The 19,935-nt window shown below is 46.4% G+C and overlaps 1 protein-coding gene across 1 annotated transcript in view; it reads right to left on the bottom strand.

The window, feature by feature from the left end:
• LOC142564176 (uncharacterized) overlaps window positions 1-19,935 on the bottom strand; it is a 41,927-nt gene that overhangs the window by 8,457 nt on the left and 13,535 nt on the right. The gene's annotated exons all lie outside the window — the stretch shown is intronic.

Raw genomic sequence — 19,935 nt, 5'->3', positions numbered from 1 at the left:
CTCTTCCCTCTTAAGTATTGTATGTGGTGTGCCTCAAGGAAGTATTCTTGGGACACTTTTGTTTAGCGTTTTTATATATGATATCGTAACCATAAACAGTAAGGTTCAGTTCATTATGTACGCGGATGATTGCACATTGTGTGTCTCAGGTCCTGATGCGAATGAAGTTGTGCAAAAATGTAATAAAATTATGGCAAGTTTGTCCGATTGGACACAGGTAAATAAGCTTAAAGTAAATTCAAAGAAAGCGAAAGGTCTCATATTTCGCGCAAAAAATAAACCACTTAACATTAATCATGCTATTTATTTTCAGAGCCAACGCATTGAACCTGTTGAAGAATTTACAATTCTTGGAGTATATTTTTCTTCTAATTTACGTTGAGATGCCCATATCAAACATCTCTGCGGCAAACTCGGCAAACTGTCTGCGGTTACCGGTGCTATGGCACGTTGCCGCACATTTCTACCTACGAGAGCAAAACTTCAAATATATTATGGTCTCTTCTTATCGTATATAAATTATCCTTACCTTCTCTGGACTGCAACATCTAAATCTAACTTGCAAAAGCTGGTAATACTTCGAAAGAAAATCGTTCGGTACATAGCGAACGTTAATCGGCTTTCACCAACAGATAATGTATTTCTCAAATACACACTAAACCGCGTAGATAAATTATACCAACATAGATTACTAGAAACGATTTACTTCTCATCCGTATATGTTAAGAATTATTTTACATCCCTTGCTCAGCTAGAACTCTGCACTCACACGAAACATACTACACGTAACCCCGAGGCGTGGAAGGTACCATGGTTTCCAAACAATTGCCGCCTACAGTCGTTAACACATAATATACCGACTGTACTGAACAAATATAAGCACACAGCTACGCTAAATAAAAATGGTTTGCGTGACTACTTTCTTTCTTTATAGTGACACTTTAGTATATTGCTTTCAAGTGTGAAATGTCATTTTTAAGCATGCATGTGGTGTGTGATGTTTGTTGTGTATATATAAAGCCTTCAGTGTATATATATCATGTGAGTGCTACTGCCATGTAAGGGACCCTGGGCCTCCGTCAAGCTGCTGCGACAGCTTTTTGCCCAGGTGTCCCTCAGTTCCTTTTGTTTCTGGTAAATAAAGTTGATTGATTTCTCAGTGCACGCTACATGTACACAACGCGTGGACGCTGCCACGACATGGAACCATCGTTGGACAGGAAGACAATTGACAGTTTCAGTACAGTGTAAAGTGCTTGCGTACGCTGGCGGGCGACGCCACACTAGCGACACTAGTGCTATATCGTAAGCAGGAGTGCACCTAACCTAACGCCAACGCAAACGACTGTGACTCGATCTATACTGAAGTTCACATAATATCAGTAAAGCAAGCGCAGTCGAGCTGACCCGATACTGTAAGCTTATTGTTCGCATAGTGCCAATTATGGTGGCTACGACGATACTTTGCTGTTTCGCAAATGATAATGATAATCGCAAAAATTTAGTTTGTGCTGCTATTTATACAAAATACTAATTACAATCAAAGATTTGAAGCCTATGGCTTCTGAGCTTGGGGAACGTGCGTGACTTTTGGCGCGCGCAGAGAAATCTCCGAGGTCACGTATACAGCTAATACAGCGTCTCTCACTGAGTATAAAGTGCCGAAAAATCGAGAACAGGTCTCGAAAGCAGCGCCTACTTGTCGCTAATGCTAATGTCACTAATCATGACACAAATATGAAGCAAACATAAGCATCAATTAGGAAACAATGAGCTACACAGCGCAGGACGATGACTTGATAGATCCGAAACGGACGGCAGCCACTTCGACGAGCACCGCCGTGTTCACGTACGCAAGGTTTCTCTTACGTGTGCTAGTGCTGAACTCTAGTTGAACGCTAAATCCCGAAAACACGTACGCTTGCAAATATTCCCGGCCTCGCCTACTCGCTGGGCATGTGCAGTGGGTATCATAGCACGCTAACACCAAGTCGTTGCGTTCGCTGCTATAAGCTATATGCTTAAACTCTGTAGTACGTACTACGCTCACAGCGTTTCCGGCGCTTTGAGTTCTAGCATGACTGTTGTCACCGAAGGTGTTACGGCTTCAATGGTCATTCTGTGCCTCACATCATGTTCGAACACGAATCTAATTGCCGCAGTCAGGGCTACAATTCCATATAAAAGGAAGCGGTCGCGCGCGAGCATGGTTTTTGTTTGTCTTTGTTCACTATCTTCATTCAAAACAGACTTGTGCAACAGTGCTATCAAGTCGTAAATGTGTGAACTACACAAAGAAAAAAAAAGGTGAACCCATACTGCCTGGTATTTTCAATCCTACCCAGTAATATCTCGTTCAGTCCCAGCCCTTCATCCTTTCCAACCCACGATGCATTGCTGCTCATTTCTCAGGGACAAAGCTTATCCCCTTAGCCTTTCTTTCTTTGTAGCATGCGCCATTTCTTTTTTCTTGCGAACATATCTTTCTAGGTTAGTGGCCCGGGAAAAGCCTCGAATGTTTCTACTGTGGTTTTAACGTAGTATATTTGTGACTCAGTATATAGTTTTGTAGGAAAAGCCTTTTCATTTGGCACAAGTCGTTTGCAATGACGAGTTTTCGAACTGGCAATTTCGGACCCTGATTTTTGTGTTTCCACATAATCCGCGAAGCGTGCGGGTAGCGGAAGATGACAACTGAAATGAAAAAAAAAAAATTAAATCAAATCGTTGTCCAGGAAGAGCCGCCGCCCAATTCGCGGCACTCGGATGTCTAGGTACTGAAGGAGGGAAGGGTTGGGACAAACGCTCTCTTCCAACAAGGCACGCGGCCTAGAAGAAAAAAAAATTCGTTGAACACGAGAAAAGCCCTACAAACGATTTCAGTGAGCGAAAACAACCAAATAAGAACCACAGTAACACAAAGAACTTGGGGCTATAGTGCCGCTTCTTTGGACAAGAGATGACGAAGAACGGTGAGAGCTTGTAACCGAAGTACGTATATGCCAACACGAGGCGTACTATGGTGCTCACGGGTAAATTGGTTTTTAGTATACGAAAAAAGAAAGCAGCTATGACACTTGACGGTGAAAACACAATGGCATTAACTATACGCGGCGGTCATATTTAAGTTTTCTCGAATTTTTTTTAAATAACCTGTTCCAGATAACATAGTTCGAATCTTTGAGCTGGACTATTGAGGGCGGACAATCCTTGCACGCCAAATATAAACGCATATTCAACGAAATAAAACAAATCACTAATCAATTTCTTAATTAATCACTTTGCGGCACATATCGAAATTTACGAATTGTGGCCGGTGAGGTTGCAAGACGTATCCACTTGGAAGGAATTTCCAGAATGACACCAATTTGGAAATATACGCCATTAAGCTCCCCGCAAGAATGCACGGTTGTTTCACTAACTTTTTCAACAAAACAATCTTTTATGAACTGAAGCATTAAGGTAACTGGAACCCCTGTGTATTTCGTCCCATACTTTGGGAAACAATATCTCGAAACTGGTGTCATAATGGAGATTCATTTCAAGTGGGTACGTATTGCAAGCTCACCGGTTACAATTCGCAGATTGCAATATCTGCCGTGAAGTAATTACCGAATTAACGAACTTTTGTCTACTAGTTGAATATGTGTTTCAATTTCTCGTGCGTGTAATGTCCGCCTCTTCGAGAATTACGCTAAATGTCACCAGCGACATTCAAAAATTTTGGAAAACTTAAAAATGATCACCCCTTATACGAGGGGGGACAATGATAGAACAAGGCACGAGCTGCCATTGTAAATCAAATATTCATACACGAATTTATATATCAAAAGAAGAAGACAACCTTTAACGTGTCCGAAAGCACGCGCAAGTAATAAATTATAGAAAAAGACTCGGTATGCCACTACAACGTACAAACTGACATAATTATGATACGAGGAGCGCAAGCGGGCAGACGCGACCTTTATATAGCCTGCTTGAATAAAGGCACGGCTGTCCAGATTCTATTCAGGTCTCACTGCCAGGTGGTCCGCATGATTACAGAGACTCGCTGAATGCAACCTCAGGCATTTGTTCGCCCGCACAGGCCTAGAATGGGCCGCGCTGCGCCCAGTCGGTGTCGTTGTTTTTAACATCGACTCATCTTTTGCTGAATGCGCAGCGGCTGGCATCGGCAGCTCTTAGTTGCAGTTGACCCAGAGGTGTTGGTTCCCTTTAAGGAGTTTTACCGCGGCGCCAACTCCGATTTTTCCCGTTCAAATACACGGAAACCACAGAAATGCTGTCATGAGGCAACCACTAGACCGATTTTAATGAAACGTGTTACATTTGCGAGATGAAGTTAGAGTTTAGCGAATGTACATCGCCTGTTCTAAAATTTAGGGCTTCATGTATATTGCGAAAATTGCCGCAAATTGGTAAGTTTCAGAAAGATTGAAGCACAAAGTTTACTGTTGTGTCTTCGTCATGATAGTTCTGCGCATGCGCAGTATACTTCCGTTCCTTCTTTCCACTCCCACTTCCCTCCCACTTCAGGGGATAAAAGCTATCGCACGGTCCTTAATAATCGTCTTCTATGTTCGAGCAGTCTGTGCTTCGTAACTGTTCGGGCCGCGTGCCGTGGAAATGCAACAAATTAGGAACTCTGCACCAAGAACAGATATGGCAGTTCGGTAAGCGGCATCTGTTAGAGCATCTAAAGGGGAAACTTTTTATAAATGAGTTCACAGCTTACGCGAAACTGTTATATTGTTTACGAGGGTTCCGTAAACGTTCTGCTGACAAATTATTGCTATACTTTAGAGCGGTGTATATTACAGCAATTTCATCCGCTTTCTTTGCATTAATAGGCGCAGTTTACAGAATCGTGCTATCTTTATTTATTACTGTGTTACAGAGTTGAAAACTTGGCACACCAGATTTTTCTTTTAATTTCATAATTTTTCAATTTCTGTAAAATGATTGCCGTTATAAATAAAAGCTGGTGCCTGCAGTCGCGAGATTTTAACGTTTTCTTTTAAATGCAGCTAAGAACCTCATGGAAATTTGGTGTCGTGGATGCCCAGCAAAACTATTTGTCCCTTCTCATGTATTTAGTCCAGAGGGGCTGCTAATAAGTATAGTGCGCCTTACCCATAAAAAAAAGAGACCTAGGTAGCTGTAATTTGCTGCATATATTGGCCAATTTGTCTATGTTGAATGACGCAAAAATGATCCAAATATGTTTCCATTCTATTTTTCTCATTTAGGTTCAAATTTAACATTTCAGCACCTCCAGAAAAGTTCATTGTGGCCGAGCTTAGGACCATAGTCAACTTCCTGTTTCTCTAAGGCAAATGTGCAAATCATATCCATGATGAAATGTCACAAGCTTTTGGTGATAGTGGCTCTTCATGTGGTACTGCATGTTACAAGTTGTTTTATCAATTTATAAAGCTTGCCAATATAAGCCAAAATTGTTGATACATAACTTGAAATATCACGACTTCGTGTCATTATCCGCGTCGACTGAGAAACGAGAAAGGTTGCAGGGATGTGGTTCTCAAAAATTTTCAGAACTGAACAAGAAAGGAAACGTGTCAGAATATTGGAGGCTGTTTTGGAACATTTTACAAAAATAAATCAGATTTACTGAACAAACTGGTAACTCGTGACGAGACATAGATCTACTGCTTTGAACCCAGGCCAAAGCAACAGTCTAAGGAAAGCACGCACAGACCTAAGGAGTTCAGTGAGCAAAGGTCGCTGCAGAACTAAAGGGCAACAGCCTGCCATGTACTAGCCTCCCGGTTAGCTCAGATGGTATTAAGCGATCACCCTGGATAGGCGACGGTTCTGGCTTTAATCCCTGAACCAGTTCGAGTGCGCAGCCCTCTTTCTGAGAAACACATATACTTAGCAAATTTGTGCTACTCTCGGATGGATGAGAATATGTCCTTACATTAAAGGTGTTTTATGGTGGCATGTTGCAGGGTTGGTTGGTTCGACTTCTTGAGACTGCCTACATTTGCATGAAATGGCGCAAGATTGACCGAGCTAAGAAGTGCTGGCGGACGTGCCAGTCACTTGTGACAGGTAGTGCAAAGCTGCAGCATAACGCTTATGCGTGTAGCTGCGGTGAAATCACGTATCATTATGTTAGAGAGGCATACACGAGGTCCTGCACTACGTTGACATCCCCACACAACGTTTACATACATAGATACGGTGCGATACACGTCTCGAAGTGGCTGTCTGCCTTCACGAGACTCTTCATTTGGATGAACAAGGGTAAAACAGTGGACCGCCTTGTTCGACCAACGCTGATTATGTTCAGTCTCCACAATCTCCTGTATACCCCTGTTTAGTTTGCCCTTCAAATCAGTTTATCAAATCAGTTTATTCAAACATCGTAAGATGCTTAGGCGCGCAGTCAAAAAGCCTTGAAAAGCCTTGACGCGGGTCCGTGCACTCTACAAGGCACAGTGTGGGAAGCGCAGCATGTTAAAATACACCCAGTGAATTTGTAGGACGCAGCTGCTCACGGACAGAAATGGGCACAAAAAAACAAAACAATATTGTAGTATAAATAACGAAGGCAAGCAATATCAGGCTGGGAAACATGAATGATTTGGTCCAACTTTTGCTTCATGTTTTTTTTTTCGAAATATCAATTCAATCCTGTCACTTGGGAGTTAGCTAGAGACTTCCAACAAGAGGTGTAGCTCAGCAATAAATCCTTCTTGATAAATGAACAAGGGGGTCAGAGATGTCAGCAGAAAAGCAAGCGTTGTAATTGGTACTACTTGCCTCGGTTTTCAGTAGCCAAACTTCCCAATTTTCCGCAGTCAATAACCAACCGCAGCATTCGTAAAAAGCCCTTCGTATGATGAGCGCACATGAGTACTCACGTATACTGCACTGAGCGTGTCTACGATAACTTTATTGGTACAGTCAACACGGCAGAAACCCTATGTACACTGTACGTCTATATACCTTATACAGTGTGTGTATTTCTTTAGACTATACAGATTTATAAAGAAGGCTCTGAGCGCAGCGAACGTGGAGTTGTTGCATAGGAGTCATAAGTCAAACCGAAGTTGATGAGTGAGGGGCGAAGTTTAGCATTAAATCAATGTGCTTGGTTCTGGTTGTCGGGCTACATAGTGGGTCGGGTATGGACATGATGGGCTGGTGACCTTGTTTATCTTATGGTAGTATTAAGTGACACGCAATAAAGTTGTGTATCTCGTATAGTTATGACACGTTTTCATCTCCGCCAAATGAAAGGACAGCTCGGGTGGAACGATCGTCGCTATGATTATGCAAGGCCTGCGACCATCTGTGCGTAACTTCCTCCTTGTTTTTGTAGTAGCAGCAGTCTCTGATGTCGCAATGACACATATCTACTCTGAAAGGATTGACCTCTGAAGTTCATCGAGGACTTGCTTAACTCTCTTTTTTTTAAAATTTTTCACACGCTCACGACCTAACACAAGTATTTCTACATATAAGTTTGTCTACATTGTAATGAGGGCAACTGGCGTCCGCATTAAGCTTAGAAAAACGTCGCAAGTCTCGCCGCCATCATTCTGCGAATAATATTGGAACGACCGGCATACCAAGGCGCGAATTGTTACTGCTGAGCTTCTTATTGTTCTTTACATGAAATACGACTTCGACGACGCAAACAGAATCCCACAGCTCCTCGATCACTCCACAAGCGAGCCTGCGCGTTTCAGTACTGTCAAAAGGTTATTTTTATGACTGCGGCTTCGCTGTCGCCACCCGTTTCTGGATTGGTGCGCGAAATGGCGAGGAAATTCTCTTCCCACATGCGCTTCCGACCGTTTCCAATGACATCCGACTGACGTTTAGGGCTTTAATTTACGACCTTCAGGGTCTATTGACCAGACACTCTAGATGACATCAGCTCAGATCAAGATCGATTCCGGGAACGCCTTTTACGACCGCATTATAATCTCAACGCAGCCGGAAAATCCGTCGCTTCTTCTTCCTTTTCTTTTTGATCTCGTCCCACATGATTTGTTTACTTCAGCACGGTCCGAGCGAAAGCGTAGTCTTTCCATAGGCTGCCCGTAAAGCTGGCGAGCGAGCGCCGGCGTTTTGACTCCGGTCGCCTCGCAGGCTCAGTGAAACCAACAAACACCCAGTAATGCGTTCGCAAACACTGGCCCCTCTTCTCTCCTCTTCCCCACACTGCACAGTTTTGTTTGTTACGTCTGTCGCGCCGTGTATAAACGTTCCAAAGGTGTCCCAGCTCCGCTCGCCTGTAGCAGCGCTCTTTCGCCATTGCTTGGTTTTGCCTACGCGTTCTTTTAGTTCGCTCTTTTTTCCCCAGCCGCCATCGTCGTATTTTTCCTCTATTTGTATCTAGGGCTTACACCTCCCGACGATGTACTCCCTCCGCTTTCGCCGCAGCCTTTCGCGTGTTCCGCGATAAGCGACACGGGCATTAGAGAGATGAAGCTTTTAGCCTCGCGCTCGCCCTCGGCGGCCGCTTCCTCATTGGCCTCCCTCCTTATCTGCCGCTCTTCCCGGCGTCCCGCGAGGCGCGCGGGCACGCGACGCCGCCGAGCAGCGCGGCCCGCAATCGATGGAGCTGCTCTGCCGCCACGGTGCGCGCCGCGGCCAGGATTTATTCCAGCCCCCCCCCCTCCCTTCTTTCCCGCTCGTACGAGTCCGATCAACAAGTGACCTTTTGTTTGTTCGCCTGGCCCCTTTACGGCGCAGCGTCGAATATGGCTCAGGGCGGACAGAAGCCGGCCGGGGGCGCAACAAGCGCTCAGTAGCAGCGTTGCTGAAGGCACTGCCACGCGAGGGACGAACGAGGCACGTGAAAAGCGTAGACGCAGCCTGCCCAACACCGAACAGGTTGAGACTGGGCATCCGTGGTCCAGTTTGCGTGGATCTTCTGTTTTCAAGCGCTGTGAATTTCGCCATCTCCGATAGGAGGACCTCATGCTGTTAGATCTTTCCGCCGGCGAGAAAAAAGAAATGCTGTGCTTGAAAATAGAGGAGCCACGCGTGGTGGATCATGGGCGTCTAGTCGCATGTCGCGATTGGCTGTGTCGACGCTCTGCAAGCTCTGCAATGCCGCTACAGGCGCCATAAATGAATTGGCGTCTCGGCGAGCCTCAGTTTGGAAGCGATTGTAGGTCTTCTACTTGATTATTGTCCACCAAGAGCCATATTTATTTGGTTCGATTTGTTTCAGACGAATCATAAAAAAAGAAGAAAAAAAAACGCACTTGGACGTGAAGTTGGTTTCCTAATAATCCAGAATGACCAATTGGGTAAGAGCACTGAGCAAGCCATTTAAATGGGTTCGCTGACTTGAACCGGTCACGTACACCTTTGACCAAAAGTATACGGACCACAAGCTCGCCGAAAGATCTGAGTTTATTCTTAATTGAAACGCACACACTAATTTGAAACTGCAAAGTCAGAAATGCCAAGTTTGTATAGCACTTCTCGATTTTAATCTACATTCACAGGTGCAGAAGAATATCGCGGAATCCCTGGTACACGTACTTTTGCTCAGAGGAGTACTTTTTTTTTTGTACTGAATTAATTGACATACGCGAAGATACCGCACGACATTTGCCGTCAATCTCAGATACCTAAACGATTTCCTACTCAATATGTTCTTTGATAGCAATTTCTTGTGCGCTGCACTTTTTCATCTGTTGCGCCAGCCTAGCAGACACATTCAGAGAGTGCCAGGGAGACTGGTTGGATGAAGAAGATAACGTAGTGGCTGGTGCTTTTTGTTTTTCGCACGGAGATGTCATGGCTGCCTAAACAAAACCAGTTAGTCTTTAACTGCGCATAGCGTAGCCCAGATGCGTTATGAATTGTGTCCATTGCTGCCCGTAGAAAAACTACTACTTCCGACTTTCTGTAACTTTTTGCAGCACAGCCTCATGCTACTAGTTCGCAGGAGAGGCGCGTAACAGACTGTGACAGAAAATGAAAAAAAAAAAAAGTGCTCAGGTTTTCGGGGTACAGATTGACACTTCTCGTGTGTGATGGCACACGCTCTTCCTTCGCGTTTCTTTACTACTGGGGGAATCGAGGCTTGATGGAGTGTGCGCCGCGCCTGTCTGTTTTTTCTGCGCGAGAAAACACAAAAGTGAGAATGAGAAAAGGCGCGGCGCGGTAAAAGGGAAGTTTAGCGGGCAGTCTAGTGTTCGGGAGGCCGGTGATCGGGTCCTGCGAACATCTCCATCTGGCGAGGCTCCGCCGCGCGGCCAACATCAACAAGTAGTGGCCGCTACTACCGCTTTTCTGTTCGTCTGTCGCCGCTCAGGGCGGTCCCGCACATACAAAGCAGTCCGCTGCCAGCGGCTGACCCAACTTTTCCGTCGAGCTCTTTGAGATGCTTCCGGCGCCGCGCTCGCCCCTTCGGCACAATGGACTCGGCAGCGGACGTGTTTCGCCCAGCGCGCGGCGCCATCTCCTCTGCGATGCTGTTGCTTCCGCGGATTCTCCACTCTTTCCGTTCTTCGCCGTGCGTTTCAGACTGGCTTCTCTTTTTCCTGTTGGCTCTCGTTGCCATAGTCCGCGCCCTACGACCGCGGGCGCACTGGTGATCGTAATATAGGCGCTCTCCCGGTGACAACATACGTGGCAGTGTCCGCACGGTCGATGCGTCGTGATTCGGAAGAAGCATTCAGCGCATCTGCTTCAAGACATCCGTTAGGAGGCGAAGACTACGGGGAGCCTCGAGGCACGCGGTAACGAAACCCTGCTAACTGATGCTGCGCGGCTAGACAAAGCAGCGAAAAAAAGCGCGGTCCATGTTATCAAACACATGGCCTCGACAACGTCCACATGCGTTTTCCATCGAAGTATACGTCAGAAATCAGAATTACTGCAGCTGGTCTTACTCTATCGGCTTCTATTATTGGTCTCCTTACTGCGTTACGGTTGTGCGAAAAAAAAAAAGAGTTTAATTTTCTCTTGTTACATTTATCATTAGATTTTTCTTCTCATTACGTTTCCCAATGCTGATTACGATCTTCAGAAACCTCCAGAGCAGACTACTTGGTGATGTGTGTCGGCAGCTAGGTGCAGCCTTGTACCTGTGTGCAAATCTCTTTTGTAGAATGCGAGATGCAGAGGTTTTTTTTTTTATTATTGAGACAGAGGTGGAGAATTAGGGAAGGAAAGCTGGTTGTCCGGGCCAATGCCTTGTGCAGGAGCAAGGCGGATAGGAAGAAAAGAAATGGAAAACGAGGTGCGGGAGATGGTAAAGTCGGAGAGCTATGCAAGCTGTGTGGTGTATGGACACCAGTATTGGGGCATGGAAAGCATTGAGATGACCTACAGTCAAGTCCATTCGCGCACAAAAATCTAAGGAGCGGTCTTGTTGCGCAGCGCGTAACAAGTTCCCCTTATATAACCGTGATCAGAGGAGCTTGCACGAATAAAGAAAAAAGAAAGATTGATTACATTACAAATTATCCAGCCGACTACCTGCTAAATAAAAATAAAAAAAAAACAGGGTACACGAAACAACCTGCACTCGTCTGACGCTCTTTTCATCTTGGACTGTTCCGGCAGTAAAACCACGCCCATCAAGTTTGCACAGCTGATAAACGCGTTGTTTCCATGAGAGGAAGCTTCAAGGCCTCTGAGAGCTAACGCGACGTGCGACTAGATAAACACTAAGAAAAAAAAATTCACATGTCAAACAAGCCACTAGGAATAACAAAAACGCATATACAGACGCAATGACGGCAAGAATTTATTTCATACTGAGGCTAAGCCGACAACCGAGCACTGGGAGTCGTGACTGCACGCACACAACCGAGGAGCTCGAGCTTTATTAACAACCGCATGAAGCCAATGGAAGTCTGTCTCTTGGCTTCGTAAGATAGGCAGCAGGGGGATCGCTCAGACAAACGCGGCGTTCGAAGGAGCACCATCGCGCACACTCACGTACTGGCCAGTCGCAGGAAGGAACACTGCGCGCTGTTGTTTCGGCTCCAGACAGATCAGAATAAAACATGCCGTTGCCAGAGGATTTACTCGCCGCGCACCTCGTTTCTGCTGGCTGGGACACGGCTGGCTCCGCTATTGTTTCAGCTCTCGTTCTTTGTTTCATTTCTGTCCCGCGAGTAGTGCCGAAGAGGAGGAGAGCTCGCGGCAGCGGGTCAGCTGTTCTTCGGCGGGTGAAAGGGGGGCGAGGGCGCGGGGCGCTAAGAGGATTCCGCGCTCGGGATACACCGCTGAAAGCCGCGGCACGCGCGGGCAGGGAGGACGGCACGCGCGCGTGAGAGGAGCGTTTCGTAATGCGCCGTGGTTAGCCTGCCGCCTGCGACGTGTTAAGGGGGAAGGCAGCTGACGCGCCCGGCGCCGCGCCGTGTACGGAGGGGAGCAGCTCCCAGGTGGGCGGCGGCTTTCATTGAGATACGTGGCTCCCCTGCGGCTGACCAGGTGTTCGCTCCCCGGGCCCCGGATGCGCGCCCGCCACTCGTCCTGCCGTGCCCACGGCTGCGGACGTCGAGAGAAAATGGCGGAGCAAATTGTCGACTTCGCTCCAGGCATACGACCATAGAAAGAGTAAAGGGAAATCCCCGCTCGTCGTGAACCAGCGCTAACGCTGATTTTTCTCTCGTGGACGTTCTCGACTTCCGCGCCCAGGTCGTCTCACGACTGTTCCTCCAGACGCACCAACACATTATTGCTGTATTGTTAATCGTTCATGAGGGCCACTTGTCGGTCCCCTTGCTGGTCACCATGCTGAGGTGCAGCATTATTAGCCCACCGCTTGTGGGGCAGGTCTTATCTTTTGAAAGGCAACGGATGCATCCCACAGTCTCGTGCAGCATACACAGGCCGCACCGTTTGACTGGACCAATCATGAATGACCTCGAATGACCTCGACCCCTTTAGCGAACCGAGCTAGGCGCACCGCAACAGGTGGTTCGGACAAAATATGACAGTTGTTAATGATAGCGGGAGCCTTCACAAACGCAACGTACGCGTGGTTTAATACGCCGAACATTTCTACGGGAGTGTAATCAAACCACGCTTTGAGCTCAATTCAGGAAACGAACAAATTTGAAAGTATGCTGGACACCAACCAAAACAAACCACCTCAATCAATCTCGTTGTCAGATTAAAACGGACATACCCTCGCAGAAAGCACTAATATATGAAGCTAGTCCAATCCATGAGGTTGATAACTCGTATAGTATGTTTATTCCAGCCACATGATAAAAACTTCGGTGCCGATACCTAGTAAATGCTAATTCGATATCAGGAAGTACCGACGATGCCTTCCCAATGGCCACCCCTCATCACGAGAGCCATAAGCAAAACGCATTGAGTAATGGAGACAGAGAGGCAAATACTGGTAGCCGCTGGGCGAAATGGTACCACAGATGCCGCAGAACGGGGCGATGTGTACCGTGTTCCCCAAGTAACGTTAACCAAGCTGTTCAAAGAAAAAAAAAAAACTAAACGCGGCGCAAGATTCATTTAGAAGACTTACGGTGTTCGGTGGTAAGAGGTCTGACAACCGAACACTGTGGACCTTAAAATCGTGTTTTGCTCGGAGTTCTTTAAATCTTTCTTTTTTTCTTTCGACAACTTGGCTAACGTTAGCTGGGGCACACATGATATGCGCTGAAGGGTCAGCTCATAAAAAGGTCCTGAAACATCTACTTTTTTTCAGAGTTGTTTGACCGAATGCTGGTGATCGCTCATTGCAACGTGCTGGAACTTCTACTGAATTAATAGCTTCGGATGCTAAATGTTGAATGCTGTATGCTGTATGCTGAATAGCCGCATTGGGCAACATGCGGCTATTCCGAAAAAAATCCAGTTTTGTTCGGCATATTAATGTATCTTTAACGCGTACACGTCACTTTGACGCGGTGAGTTTTCGCGGTTTTGTGACGTCGCGTGACAGGCAGGTGAAGTGCGTGAAGCCCAAAAACTTTTGACCAATAGCCGAGGGCTAATGGCGAAAAGGCGTCGAATCAGAAGTAACTATTTTTATTTTTTTGGTCAAATCATGCATAATCAGCGTGTACACGTCATATAAGAAGCGGAGCTATCGCGGTTTTCGTGACGTCGCGTGACAGACAGGTGAAGTGGGGGTGGTTCAAAAATGTTTTTGACCAATCGCGGAGGGCTGATTGCAGAATTTGAATAGAAAAGTTTGGAATAGTTTTACGGTATAGCGCCCCTTTTGACAGTGAAGCTCGGTACCTCATTTTCAGCACATAAAAGTTTCGGCGTTAGGTTGTTAATGGGAGAGCTCTACTTCACATTCAGTGGAATTATAATATCCTTACCTAGAAATAAGGCACAGTAACCAGAAGTATGCATGCACTTTATTTGTTAGCCCGGAAACTGTTTAGCAAACAACTTTTGAGGTCTCTTGAGAGCTCGTCACTAGACCGATACATGGGCTACATAGATCGTATATACCAGTTAAGTCAGCCCTTTCTGAGAAATTATCTCTTGCACAGCCCCAGGGTTGCTTGATTAGAAGCCCTGTGGTTCATAAGCAGGCAATCGGACGTTTTTAAACGCTCCCCAATAAAGCTAAAGTAGGCATCTCTATGGCTATGCATTGTGCATTTTACCTCACTGCGCAGGTCACTGAACTCTGCGTACCACAAGCTGGAGTTTATGTCGTCGTCTTTGCTATGATAACTGTGCTTCTAAGTTATCCAGGCAGTTCTTTACAAAAACGAGATGGGATAATATCTCGGGTAACGAGCACTGAAACCTTCCATAACGCCTTTGGTAAGCTCAGCGAGCACCGCAACGGCTCGTTTGAATCGTTTGGTGCAGAGGAAATTAAACTTTCTTATAATGGCGGAAGTCCAACTAAACTATGTCATTGGCTATGTTATATACCTTGCTATTGCCAGTAAAAGCAGAATAGTCACACTGTATGGACACCAACTCAATTATTTAAGTCACAGGGTTAAACTGCAGAAACTGCAGAGTGGGTTATAAAGGATGCCTTTGTTGAAGGCTCAGGATTAATTTTAACCACCTGAGGCTCTAAAGTGTACGTAGAACACGCGACTGTATTCTTAAAGACAGAGAAATTGTAAGGGAATGTGCGATTGTTCAGTACTCACCAGACGTTTGTTCGTAACACAAAGCGGACCATTGGGAAGATTAGCAAGAATAAGATGCAACCCACATTTTATGCTACATTAGGTGCATTGTTATGCCGCATTATCCCAAGAAACTCCCCAAGCGGGCATGATAAATTTAGTAAGTATTCAGCTATGGGGCCGTGTTCGTACGACATAGAAACTGGTCTTAGGCGCAAGAACCTTTAGACATAACAATGACATGAAAAAGACCGACACATATGTGGCATGTGTGTCCGTTCTTTTTCTATATCCTTCTCTCAATGTTTTTGCACTAAACAGCACTTTCTAGGTATTAGTGGACAGGAGACAAGATAAACACCCACACACCCACAAGGCCTGCGTTTCCACAAGGCCTGCGTTCATGATAGTTCTACACTGTGCTTCGGTCTGGAAGCGGGTAAGCAGCTCGCCACACGGCACCAGCACCGATCGGCCAGAAGGCGCTTGCGCCCTCTTCTGACGCCGGCTCAACTCTCGAGATCATCGCAGCGTTGTGGACGGCGTGAATCAAGCCTCTGTGTGTGCGTCTGACAGTTGGACTGATCCAAGGTTGGCGCAAATGCGTATGAGAACCCACTCGGCCGGTCACGGGCTCGTGATTAGTCTGTGCCCCGTGACCAGCCGGCTGGCGCGCCATGGTGGCAGCAGGATCCAGCGGATTTGGACGGCCCCCGCTAGGATTGCATCGAGGCTGGCGTGCTACGGCAGAAGCTGGGGCCGTATTGACTTTCGGATCGAACACAGGGTTATCTGTGAGTACTCGGGCCGTGCGATCGTTTTCCGGAAGCATTTGCCACCGAGAGCGGCGGAAAGGGGGAGAACAAAGCGGCAGCCGCTGCCGCCGCGGCTCGTCCAGCAGGCACACGAGAGCTTGGCTTCCCGGATGCCTAAGCATGGTTCGGTCGCAGCTTCTTTGACGCTTTCGAATCAATGCGTGTGCCGGCGCCACGCGAGCCGATAGCCGCAGCCGGCTGCGCGTCGTCCTGCACGTGCCCGCCGCACCAAGGCGCAACATTCCGCTGCGGATCCAGCCGGGAAAGCTGCGCGCTTTCCGATGCGCTTCCTGCTGGTACGCAACGCCTCGATACCAGCGACCGTCAGAAGAAACGAGAGTTTCGCAGCAGGACTACACCACCATATACGGCAACCGCTGCTGATTAACTTTTCCCTGACGTGAACTGCGCTAGCTCATTGCTATGTCTTTCCCGTAAGTGCAGTCATGTGAAATGACACAGAAGAATTTCGTTTATGGAAGGAATCTTGTGGTTTGGGGTATTGCAGTTGGACCATTTGTTGATCCGGCCGCCTATTTCAAACATAGCCAGCAAAGTGAACCAACAGTTCCGACCTTTAGTCCCACAGTTTCATACAGTAATTATTGCAGGAAACTCTAAGCTTTTAGCAACACAATATATATATATATATATATGAAAGTGCAAAGACTACTGCTTTTGCAACAAAGCTGTCTTTCTTCCCTGGTATTCGATTCATACTATACTTATGCAATGGACATAGAGTGTGATAGTGACGCAAGAGCTGCACTCCCGGAAGCACCCATGGTCTGCAGCTAACCTAAAGCTTCTGTGTTGTACATATGTATTGTACTTGAGAGCTTCGCAGCAAGAAAAGAGTGATCGGGAAAAAAATTAAGGAAGGTATGATAACGCGCAGTCCCGAAGAATTCCCAGAAGCAAACATGGTATTTACGAATACTTCTCCTTGTTTACCATTGGCTTCTAGATGTGTCTACGTGCTGATTTTTTTATCAATATAGCTTCGCGTATATATACATTAAACTGTTGTTGACGCTGTTAGTTGGCAGTGTACATACCTCAGCGTGAATTAGATAGAGTTAGGTAGCAGTGACGACTCGTCTGATAAGACAGTCCTGCCCAGTTCGTGCCAGTTAATTGCTTTGTGGAGCAATACGTAGGTGGCATTGAAATTGTGCGCTCACGTCTATATAGAAGTCGTGGGGCGCGGTTCCTGTACATACGCCGGCAAGTAATGTCAGCTCTACACAACGCGCCGATCATGTCTTATTCCACTGCTGGCAACGAGCCAAAAACACACGTAACATGCACACGTTCCCCGAGAAGGTCCCCACATTTCGCGTTCCTTCTACGGCACCCTTCGTTTTCGCTTCCTGCATTTTCCCCAACACTTAGAGCTAACTACAGGGTGTCTCGACCCTACAGCCTCTAAGCCTACAGCTAGACTAGAACTGGCAGAACTCTCGAAGTTAATCAACAAGCGTAAGACAGCTGACATAAGAAAGTATAATCTGGATAGAATTGAACATGCTCTCAGGAACGGAGGAAGCCTAAAAGCAGTGAAGAAGAAACTAGGAATAGGCAAGAATCAGATGTATGCGTTAAGAGACAAAGCCGGCAATATCATTACTATTATGGAGGAGATAGTTCAAGTGGCTGAGGAGTTCTATAGAGATTTATACAGTACCAGTGGCACCCACAACGATAATGGAAGATAGAATAGTCTAGAGGAATTCGAAATCCCACAGGTAACACCGGAAGAAGTAAAGAAAGCCTCGGGAGCTATGCAAAGGGGGAAGGCAGCTGGGGAGGATCAGGTAACAGCAGATTTGTTGAGGGGTGGTGGGAAGATTGTTCTAGAGAAACTGGCCACCCTGTATACGCAATGCCTCATGACTTCGAGCGTACCGGAATCTAAGAAAAACGCTAACATAATCCTAATCCATAAGAAAGGGGACGCCAAAGACTTGAAAAATTATAGACCGATCAGCTTACTGTCCGTTGCCCACAAAGTATTTACTAAGGTAATTGCAAATAGAATCAGGAACACCTTAGACTTCCATCAACCAAAGGACCAGGCAGGATTGCGTAAAGGCTACTCAACAATAGACCACATTCATACTATCAATCAGGTGATAGAAAAATGTGCGGAATATAACCAACCTTTATATATAGCTTTCATTGATTACGACAAACGTTTGATTCAGTCGAAACCTCAGCAGTCATGGAGGCATTATGGAATCAGGGTGTAGACGAGCCGTATGTAAAAATACTGAAAGATATCTATAGCGGCTCCACAGCCACCGTAGTGCTCCATAAAGAAAGCAACAAAATCCCAATAAAGAAAGGCGTCAGGCAGGGAGATAAGATCTCTCCAATGCTATTCACAGCGTATTTACAGGAGGTATTCAGAGACCTGGATTGGGAAGAATTGGGGATAAGAGTTAATGGAGAATACCTTAGTAACTTGCGATTCGCTGATGATATTGCCTTTCTTAGTAACTCAGGGGACCAACTGCAATGCATGCTCACCGACCTGGAGAGGCAAAGCCGAAGGGTGGGTCTAAAAAGTAATCTGCAGAAAACTAAAGTAATGTTTAACAGTCTCGGAAGAGAACAGCAGTTTACGATAGGTAGTGAGGCACCGGAAGTGGTAAGGGAATACATCTACTTAGGACAGGTAGTGACTGCGGATGCGGATCATGAGACTGAAATAATCAGAAGAATGAGAATAGGCTGGGGTGCGTTTGGCAGGCATTCTCAGATCATGAACAGCAGGTTGCCATTATCCCCCAAGAGAAAAGTTTAAACAGCTGTGTCTTACCAGTACTCACGTACGGGGCAGAAACCTGGAACCTTAAGAAAAGGGTTCTACTTAAATTGAGGACGACGCAACGGGCTATGGAAAAAAGAATGGTAGGTGTAACGTTAAGGGATAAGGAAAAAGCAGATTGGGTGAGGGAACAAACGCGAGTTAATAATATTTTAGTTGAAATCAAGAAAAAGAAATGGGGGCATGGGCAGGACACGTAATGAGGAGGGAAGATAAAACCGATGGTCATTAAGAGTTACGGAATGGATTCCAAGGGAAGGGAAGCGTAGCAGAGGGCGGCAGAAAGTTAGGTGGGCGGATGAGATCAAGAAGTTTGCAGGGACAACATGGCCACAATTAGTACATGACCGGGGTAGTTGGAGAAGTATGGGAGAGGCCTTTGCCCTGCAGTGGGCGTAACCAGGCTGATGATGATGATTATGACAGGGTGTCTCGATTCCCTGGTATTAAGACAGCACGCTTAGTGCTAACATTTTGCAGTTTTTTCCTGTAGCGCAAATAGCACAAGGACGTAGAAGAGAAAACAGACACACACAGGCGCTATGTGTGTGTCTGTTTTCTCTTCTACGTCCTTGTGCTATTCGTGCTACAGAAAAAAAAAAGATTGCAGAATGTTACACCAACAAGCCGAAATATCTACACTGTTAGTGCTAACAGCTAGCGAAGAAAGCGGAGAGAACATGCCACAGAGGGGAGACTGTGGAACGCTATGCGGAACCAGCGCTCGCATGGAACTTGCCAAGGTCTCTAAATTCTAAAACCCGACAAAAGCGGAGACGCTACGGCGGTTTGAGTGTGTAGCTAAAATAAGCTGAGAGCTTCCGGTAGGGAGGCCCTGGGGAGGCAACGGAAATGGCACGACATACTGAACGACAACAGATGCGCGCCTATATAAACGTTCGCTTTTTCCCGATGCGTCCAGCCAAGCTTGGTCCAGCAACATTACGGCATGTGCTACTGACAACTGTTTCCTCCACTCAGTGTAGTGTGTGGGTTATGGCGCTGCTGTGGGCAAGCCAAATTTCTGCCTGGTTGCTTATATACGCGCCATCTTGCCGATATAATAGTTCGACGTGCCAAGTGAATGGGCATTCAGCGGCCTCTCTTCCTCCAAAGTACAGACACGCAGCAAAATGATAAAGGTAGCCCTCGCTATTCTAAAATAATAAAATAAGAAATGTGCAGATAAAAAATC

Source organism: Dermacentor variabilis, chromosome 1 (assembly GCF_050947875.1).
Source record: "Dermacentor variabilis isolate Ectoservices chromosome 1, ASM5094787v1, whole genome shotgun sequence".
Lineage (NCBI taxonomy): Eukaryota > Metazoa > Arthropoda > Arachnida > Ixodida > Ixodidae > Dermacentor > Dermacentor variabilis.
Note: the sequence above shows the minus strand (reverse complement) of the source record. Positions and strands in the feature narration are given on the sequence as shown.